This window comes from Centrocercus urophasianus, unplaced genomic scaffold, assembly GCF_019232065.1.
Source record: "Centrocercus urophasianus isolate 14NV4802_14NV808 unplaced genomic scaffold, USGS_Curo_1.0 seq_16, whole genome shotgun sequence".
NCBI classification, from domain to species: Eukaryota; Metazoa; Chordata; class Aves; order Galliformes; family Phasianidae; genus Centrocercus; species Centrocercus urophasianus.
The window spans coordinates 19,934,376-19,943,816 of NW_024884711.1; the positions used below are offsets into that span (position 1 = coordinate 19,934,376).

General features: G+C 43.4%; 1 protein-coding gene across 1 annotated transcript in view; it reads right to left on the minus strand.

Annotated features, from left to right (window-relative positions):
- Positions 1 to 9,287, minus strand: part of BZW2 (basic leucine zipper and W2 domains 2) — a 52,139-nt gene extending 42,852 nt beyond the window's left edge. Inside the window, exon 1 of the mRNA XM_042816792.1 lies at positions 9,185 to 9,287. The gene's annotated coding sequence lies outside the window, so the exon portion shown is untranslated. The remainder of the gene's footprint in view (positions 1 to 9,184) is intronic.
- Between the last annotated feature and the right edge of the window lie 154 nt (positions 9,288 to 9,441).

Here is a 9,441-nt window from a genome sequence, read left to right on the forward strand (position 1 = left end):
TAACTTTCTGAATGAGCAAAAACCACGCTAGCCAGCACTGCTTCCTCCAGCAGCAGCGTGCACCCGGTCTGCAGTTGTTTGACCTGTATCAGTGTCAGTTCGGCACAATGGTACTTGACACTATTAATAGGGAAATCTATTTTATTGTTTGGAGTATCATTCTTCATGCAGTAGAAAGACCAACATCGGCAACCTACTTCTGCAGGTGGCATAATGAATATTCCACTGGGTGTATATCTGTAGGCATATACATGAAAATGAATCATTGGATGGCCTGGGTTGAAAAGGACCACAACGACCATCTAGTTTCAATGCCCCACTATGTGCAGTGTCACCAACCACCAGACCAGGCTGCCCAGAGCCACATCCAGCCTTGAATGCCTCCAGGGACGGAGTATCCACAACCTCCTTGGGCAACCTGTTCCAGTGTGTCACCATCCTCCGTGTGAAAAAATTCCTCCTAATATCTAATCTAAACCCTCCCTGTCTCAATTTAAAACCATTCCCCTTTGTCCTATCAGTATCCACCCTCGTAAACTGCCATCCGCCCTCCTGTTTACATGCTCCCTTCAAGTATTGGAAGGCCACAATGAGGTCTCCCCAGAGCCTTCTCTTCTCCAAGCTAAACAATCCCAGTTCTCTCAACCTTTCTTCATAGGAGAGGTGCTCCAGCCCTCTGAAACGCACATGGAAGTGAATGTGAATAAAAAGTTACACTAGATTTGTACAGCTGATTCCCTACAGGAATGCATGACACTTAGAATTTAGAAGGTTTCTTAATGAGATAGCTAAAGGATTTCTTGCCTTGAATTGAAAAAAGATGATGAAAGGCTTGGCTTGTTTCTCTGAGGACTTCATAAAGACAGACCAATTAACCCAGGGCTCCTCAACACGGATTTCAGACATCTAGAAAAGTTTCTATGAATTACATTAACTTTCAATGAAAAACAAGCACACACCATATTTCAGTGCTACACCTCATGACTTAATGAAAGAAACAGAAGCTTCTCCAAAACAAACCAAACAGTTAAAAGCCACTGCATCAATTACACTACGAAGGAGAGGAAAAAAGACAAAGGAGACTTTTCTAACTTTAAAAAGTGATCTGCTGCTACAATCCCCAAAGTGTAGACCTGTTCAGTCATGGAGACAGTCTCCTCACGCCACAACACCACCTTTGACAAATACCAAATCAGAATGCAAACCTACTTTGATCAAAGAACTTGTCAGCAGCTGTTAAACACAAAACACAGGGAAATGGGGAAAGGAGCAGCACCCAGGAGGTAGAGGAAACCCATGGAGGGCATTAAACTCCCAAGCTGATCTTCCGACCAAACAAATTTTATCTGTGTTGGCTAACACAGAAAGGGCTGCAGACCGAGCAGCATCTCGTAATCTCCACTTCTTTTCTAAAGGGCTCTTCTCAACCATTTAAAACAACAAATATATTTTGTTTATCTAACTTTGAAGGCAAACAAGTGAGTAACCCTCTGCCTACCACTGCTCAATAACATGCTGCTAAGATTTCACATCCTATGCATTATCAGAAGAATAACTTCAGTGGACCATTTCTAGAGAAGCAGAGGACTTTATTCATAGAAAGAAAAGCTAAAAGGAAGGGACCATTTAAGCCTGCAAGTTGCAAACTGTTGAGGTGCTTAAACCTCTTTTTCTGCATGAAAACATACCTCAAAAAGAACGAAGTCCACCAAAGCACATGAAACAGTGGTTATTACAAGGAACTGCAACCCCAAAGCTGTATTTAATTGTTTCATCTGGAGTAGCTGAAGGAGTTGCAGAAGGGTGTAGCTCACTGCGATTTGAGACATCAGAGGTTTCCTGCTTCTTCCCCCAACTGACCTTTCTGTTCCAGACTGTACTGAGCATTTTTCCTTGCACGTCCTGTCTGTCCTCAATTCTAATGCTCACCAGAGATAATCCATCCTTCTTACAGCTGGCTGAAAGCAATAATCTTGTCTGCTACTATGAGTCTGCAATAACTGCAAACAATTGCTGTACAAAATGTCTGCAACTGACATTAGGAGTAACTCAACACAGAGCAAATGCTTCTACAAGACTCCAACACACGCCTACATATGAAATAATCAATTTTAAATACTGTATAGAACAACCTCAATGCAAACACTGCTCCTAAACCACATTTCTAATTTAAAAGCTCTAAGAAGCATAGAAACAAACAGCTGTTACAGAGTCACTGTTATGGTAGGAATTACTACTAAGAAGTTTCTTGGAAATGTTTTCCTGCTTTCCAGGAATTTGAAAAACAAAACATTACTTTTAAAAAAAAAATAAATGATATAATGTATTTTACACAGAGGAAGCTTTTTGGTTATGTTCAAACATTCTTGGTGATAAAGGCATTCCTAGAGACTGAGTGGGAGTAAGACAACAGGAACAAAGCTGCTACCTACCATATACACCAGCCCTTACCAACATTCCAGCTTCCATGCCTGCTCATGCCCCACTCACCTCCCAACTGCTTCTCTCAGCCTAGGAGGTGCACCAGGGACTCCCTGCCTTCTCCACCCCATGGCAAAACTGTGACCAGATAGATTCTTCTGCTACCTACAAACAGGACTGCCCCATTTTTGCAGCATGCAGCCACACTTCACAGACCGTCAGAGCTGTTACACCAGTCAATGTTAATACTTCTTGTCAATTAATACTTCTTCCTCGAAATCTGAGCATTTCACTCTGCTCTCAGCTTTATGGCATACAGGAGACTCCACATACATTATGCTGCTTTAAGTACAAGCACCACACCACTGCTCTTATTCTCTGGTCACTTGATTCTTGTTTTACTTTAGACTAGCTTTGACCTCTGCAGCCTTCTGCAAGATCTATGCTTTGATTTAAGCATGGCACAGTGAGGCCAAAAGGCTTTTCAGGCACCACGCTCCACACACTGCTTTCTATAGGAAAAAGCAATAGACTGTCCCATTCGTCAGTTTTCTTTTGACATACCAGCATTACCACTGAGTGAACCTTGAGTATTTTAGTCACCCTTGAAGAGATAATTGCTATTTTAAATTAACAAGAGCATACTGTAACAGCTGAGTGGAGAACTCCTATTTAATCACCACGGATCAAGTGGAAAAAGAAATGATATCAGTAATCAAATCCAATCTTTAATAGGTAACCAGGGCAGTTCACAGATGAAATTCACTATAGATGACATAATCAGAATGGAATTTTTTTTACCTCCAGGGTTGGGCAGTGAGACAGACATAACAGCAGCTTATTACCAGATGCACAACACAAACCTAAGAATTCTTAAATCTGAAAGGGAAGAATAAAGTAACACAGGCTGTAAGCGCAGCCACGACAGAGGAATAGCAAATCCTAGGCTGCAACAAGTGAGGTTATGCTCAGTACAGCAGCCACAGAAACAAGGGAAAGAATCTGCTTACCCTTGGAAAGCCTCAGGTACACAACAATCACCAGTGAGATACCCTTGCCTCCACTGCCAGCCCTTACGTGAGGTTGGGGAAGGGGCGAATCCCGACTCCACCCCTGCTGGTTACTCAGAAGCAATATTGCATGCACCTGAGCTGCCCTGGGTTGGCCCCCCTTTCACATGAGGTGCTCAATCAGTGGTTCAAGCTGTGACTTAGCAATTCCACTACAAACGAGAACAGAAAAACTGAGAAATGAAAGTCTCTCTCAAAATAATCAGAACTTAATAGCACATGCCTATTCAATACATAATTGTGCTCATCTATCCTAAACAGTCACCTCAGGCCTGCCAGGTACAGCCCTCTAGAGATGATTAATATGTAAGCAGAGTTTAAATAATCTTAGCTAATAATTTATTTCTAGATTACATCTAATTAGATACTTTTACATAGATGCCTCCATCATCACCATTCTTCATCACATAAAAGGTGACTGAGAGAAAATAACTTGGAGTCTTTACCCTGCATCTGGGTGCACACAGAGGTTCCAAGGACTTTGTTCTTCACTGTTCTTCTACACAAAAATGTATTTCAGTTTTACATAATCATACTTTAAATCTCTAGAATTCTGAATTTATTTTAGCAGCACCAATGTGAAAAGGCATCACAGATCTATTCCTACAGAAGCTGTGGTATCCTATAATAGCTTCACAAGGCATCAGGTGTAGAGCTTAAGTGGGAAAGAACTTAGTTTTACAAAAGATGCTTTGCTGTCTGTCTGATATACATAACCCTTGTATGTAATTCAGAGCTTTTCAGCATATCGTTCGTTACATGTGGAATAAAATTAAAGACTCTACCCACCTGGGGAAAAATAGATATACATATATATGAAACAAATTACTTAAAGGCTGACTTTCTCTTAAAAAACAAAAAACAACAACAAAAAAAAAAAACCAACAAAAACCAACCTTGTAAGTTGGATAATAAAAATTAAAAAGTGATATACACAGTTTGCTCAGATGATATATCAGGTCCACCCAGAGGAAACAATTGAGTCAATCCAAAGTAGAGAAATTAGTTTGGTATAATGCCAAACAATTGTTGATTGTCCATTATATAATTGTAGATTATATAAATGCAATAGGAGGTACACAGAACTGAAAGCAATTTTGATTATTTTTTTATAAGAATCTTTTATCCAGGCAGTAAGTGTGTATTTATCCATGACACACACATTGCTCTCATCATCACCTCACTTCTGCATCTCAAAATCCTTTCTATGTACACTCCCTTCCCAGGGAAGACTACATGGGCTGACCTTGCACGATTTGCAATTACAAATACACCTAGAAATAAAAGCATATATTAAAAAAAAAAAAAAAAAAAAAAAATGCATTTCATGGCCAACACAAGCAAATTTGTGAGAAGTTTTTCCAAAAGAAACCTCTACAAAGATGGTAGCTATGCTACCTGTATTATGGGAGCAAAAACACCAGAGCTGGCTCTGCTCGGCCATATCAGGTCTAAGGGCAAACCATCACCAGACTCTCCAAGTCACACTAATGTGCCCTGTCAAAAGGGATTATACCAGTACATGAACCTTCAAGTCTCAACCTGATACTTTTGCATTGCTCTGTCCAGAGCTGGAAAAATACATCCAATAGTTCAGATCAGAAAGTCTGTAAGCACATTTTGGTTTCCTTCTGTCCTGCATGCTTGAGAATGCTTCCCAACAGCTGGAGTTCAAAACAAGATTAAGCAAGTGCCAGTCTCACCTTGGCATGTTTTGGATACAGCTAGATTTAAGTGCTGGGATTTGCTGCTAAATTTCTAAGTGTACAGAAGATCCAACTTTGTGCAAGGTGTCACAGGGAATTGGTAGCAGGCAGACATCTCTGTCCACGTCTCTGGGTACACCCCAGCTATAGGAATGCACTGCCCTTCAAAGATCTAGCTATTCTGTTTGAGTATATATCATGCATTCCAGCCCATAGCAGCTTTCAGTCAAATACCTTTGAGGTATTTTTGTAATCTACCTTTGGTACAAAATAAGTCTTAGCAGCATTGACAGATCAAAGCAGATTCAGCAGTTGTCATGAGATACAAATACAGAAGAAACCTCAATTAAAAGCATTTACAATCAAAAATATTTAAGGAAATTGAAGTTAAACAGTGCCAATCAAGTAGGAAAAAAAAAAAAAAAAAAAAAAGTAACATATCCAAAGTTAGAGAGGAAAAAACAGAGGATATTTCTAGCAAAAACAAAACAAAACAAAGCCTTGAACCTGCATCAGCTTGAAACGATCTAAATGAATAATCCTGTTAGATACTGTTCTCTTTGGCAGGATATCATTATCAGGATTGGAGTCAGTAGGTCCAGAACTCAGCAGAGATTCATCTCACAGGATCAGCCCTACTTTAAGGAGATTCCCCACAGCACAGGCTGTGCAGAAAGAGGATCCATTTTATGAAAGCGGACATGAGAGCCACGTGAAACAGTTATTACAAAGGAATGACTACACAGACTTCATACTTCAGGTTGGGAAAGAAAAAAAGCCCACAATGGTGTGGGATGATACATGTCTTTCAAGCCATGACTGCCCATCAAGGGTGAACAGGGAATAATTTTTTCATAAACTCTCAAAAGAGGAACTAGGATGCGGGAGAAAAAAAAAAATTGCAGCCATAAAGTGACAGGTTTAAAAACAAATAAAAGGGAATTTTTTGCCTTCTTTTTTTTTTTTTTTTTTTTCCATGCAACTATAAAAGGATGCTGCCAATGCAGAGTTTACATACATTCCAAAAAAAAATCCCCAAAAACACAACAACCCACAACACCACTGCAGGCTATCAAGTACAAAGGCAAAAACAAAGATACCACCCTGTGTTTAGAAGGTCCTTAGATACGACCCTGCAGGATGGAAGCCAGGAGAATAAGCTGTGGGAATACTTGTTTGATTTGTTATTATATTTTTCCCTAGATAAAATGCAGTGGGCCAGTGCAAGTTTCTGATCATCTGGCACAGAGAGAGGGTATATGACCTCTGAGCCAGCAGGAGAGCAAGAGAGGACAATCATCAGAATTCAAGCAAGCCAAGGCACAAGTGATAGTTACTGGACAGAATGGAAGAAAGCTTGAAACCAGTGAAACGAGTTCAGCATCTCCTTTTTCTCTTTCACACCCTACAGCCATTTCACAGCATACTCTCCAAAGAACAGAACAGCTTCTTCTGCCCAACCTTGATTCCCCCAAAATTCCTGTATATCAAAACAGAATGTTACTAATACTCAACCAAAGAAATCCTTGCTATTTTCTTGCACTAATCTCACTCCTCACAGTTGCAGAAAGCATCAGATGCTTAGGATCATCTATGCATTCATCACAATAACCATCATACACACCTCTCAAGAGCAGAAATGCGCACATCAGAAGCAGCAAAGTGGAGGGGGAAAACATGTCACCATTTGTGCCTGCTTCACAAACCAAAAGCATCAGACATATAAATAACCTGATAAGAGAATACAGAATTTCCTATATATGATATATGCTTGAAACCTAAACAACAGGGCATTGCACTGAGGATAACATTTGCTTCCCTCTCTGTAATTCTTAACATGAAATTATTATATTATTTACACAATACCTACAACTTCTATGTTATTTAAAAAACTGACAAAGTTTTTTAAAAATCTAAAAACAAATACATTATGCAGTAAAAAACAAGTGTTCAGAGCTTACATTTTCAGGTTCCAGTTCCCTGCCCTGACACAGACTTCCTGTACTGCTGTGGAACAGTCATTTGATGTCCACACACTTCAAATAAAATGTGCATAAAATGGAGGCAGTAGTACTTCATTTCCTCAGCAGGATATTGCAAGAATAAACAGAAGATTGTGAAATATCTGCTTACCACTGGACTGGAAGTCACAGAGAAACCTTTAATAGGTAAGAGAAAGAAACATTCTAAGTTACTCAGCTTGCTCTGGAAATAATGCCTCCTATTCATTTCCATGGAAACTACAAAAGATACAAAAAGCAAAATAGCACTGTTTGATAGAACAAATTCTCAGCTACAAAACACTCTTCTTCCACACAGCACCACCATTGGCTGTGCATTTTCAGATGTGATGAACAAATGCCTGAATGCCACATTCCTAGAAATTGGCATCCAGTGGAGGTGACCCACTGTTTCACGGTACAGCACCACCCACTGCCTCACTGTGCTCACATCCATTCTTTTGTCTCTATAAATGTTCAGCAAGTGCCCACGAGTGTCAAAAGCTGCCACTGTTTTCACATGGAGGAATTCAATTCCACACCTTTGCTTCATACACGCTTCCACATCTGACGCCATTTTGTCAGACCGTCCCTCTGCTGCCATCTGTCACACAGCAATACAATGTGATGGAATACTGGCAGGAAGGTTCAATCTACTGCCACACTATCATACTATTTACCTCTGACGCTGTAGGCCAACACAGCAAAATAGGAGGCATTATTTTCAGAGCAGCCCTCATATTATGTCTTTTCCTTTTACAGAAAGAGCACTTCCAGCCTCAGCCACCCAATGAGCTCCAGGGAAGAAAAACTTTTGCCTGTTCACCCTGTGAACGAAGTTGCTACGACTGTAAGAACATTATAGCACCAGGAGAACATATTCCTATACGTCATTAATGGTATATGAAAGGAAGCCAGCACGCTCTTATTTTTATTAGTAGATTATCAGAGCACAACAATATCACAAGATTTGTTCACAGAAGGTTACATCAACACCCTACAGCAAACCGACAAAAGACTACTTAAACCCCAAATTCAGCCCTCACGGTGAGCCAGTGACAGCCATCTGTCTACACAGCACAGGGAGATCTTTCTGGACCAGAGTATAAAAAGCACTTCTGCGCCAAGGGCATTTCCTTCAGGGTGTTTTTGGTCTCCCACAAAAAGCCAAAGGAACCTGTAAAACCCGGAGCACCGGTGTAAGCACGCAGCCCCTGCTCAGTGACACGTGTTGATTCAACGCCGCTCGCTGACAGCGCCGTCCCCATCTTCCCTCGATTTTTAAAGCACGCGGAGCTCAGCCGCTTTGTTAAATCACACTGCGCGGAACAGCCGCGAAGATATGGCAGAGCAGAGAGCGTGCTCGGCTCCGGGTCAGGAACCGGCCAGCACCGCTTCTGACACGCACCGAGACACACAGACAAACGCGAAATACAGAACAAGAGCAGTATGTCAGAGACAGTCCACAAATAAACACGTAATAAGCGGCCGGGAGATAACCCGCAAGCGCCGGTCAGGTGGGTGACGAGGACACATGCCTCCGAAAGCCACTGCCGGGAAGATGAGGTCCCTCAGAAGAGCAGGGCGAGGAGCGGGGCAGGGCCGCCCGCAGCCCCACGGGACGCCGCGCCCCGGCCGAGGAGCGGAAAGTCGGAGCCGAAACAAAGCGCGCCGCTGCTCGGGGCTGGGATTTCAGAAAGGCGCTAACAAAAGGCGCGGCGCGGAGCGCTCCCGACGCTCCATTTCCCTTCGAGATTCACGCAAGCCCGCGTCCTTTCCGCGCCCTCGCCGCTCCGGCAGTGGGGCGAGGAGCCGCTCCCGCGTGGGGCGTCCGCACGAGGCCGCGGGACGAGGCCACGAGGCCGCCCGGGCGCGCTTCCCCACACCTGCCACAGCGGCCGCGCCGTCCCCGCGCCCCCCCCCTCCGCCCCCCGCCCAGTACCGCGACCGGCCGCGGGGCGAAGCGCTGCCCGCGGGCCCCCCGCACCTGTCGGGTGGGTGCGCGCTCCGGGAGGGCAGGCGCGGCGGCGGCACTGGCAGCGTCAGACAATGGAGGAGTGAAGGACGGACACATTGACACACGGCGCCGCTGCGGCCGCCCCCTCCGCCCGGCCGTGCCACTGCCGGCTGCTTGCGGGGGGACGGGGCAGAGGGAGAGGGGTGGAAACCCGAAGGAAAGGGCGAAATGCAGAGGAAAGCCGGCCGTTCGGCTTTTATAGCGGGAGCAGAGAGGGACGCTGTCTG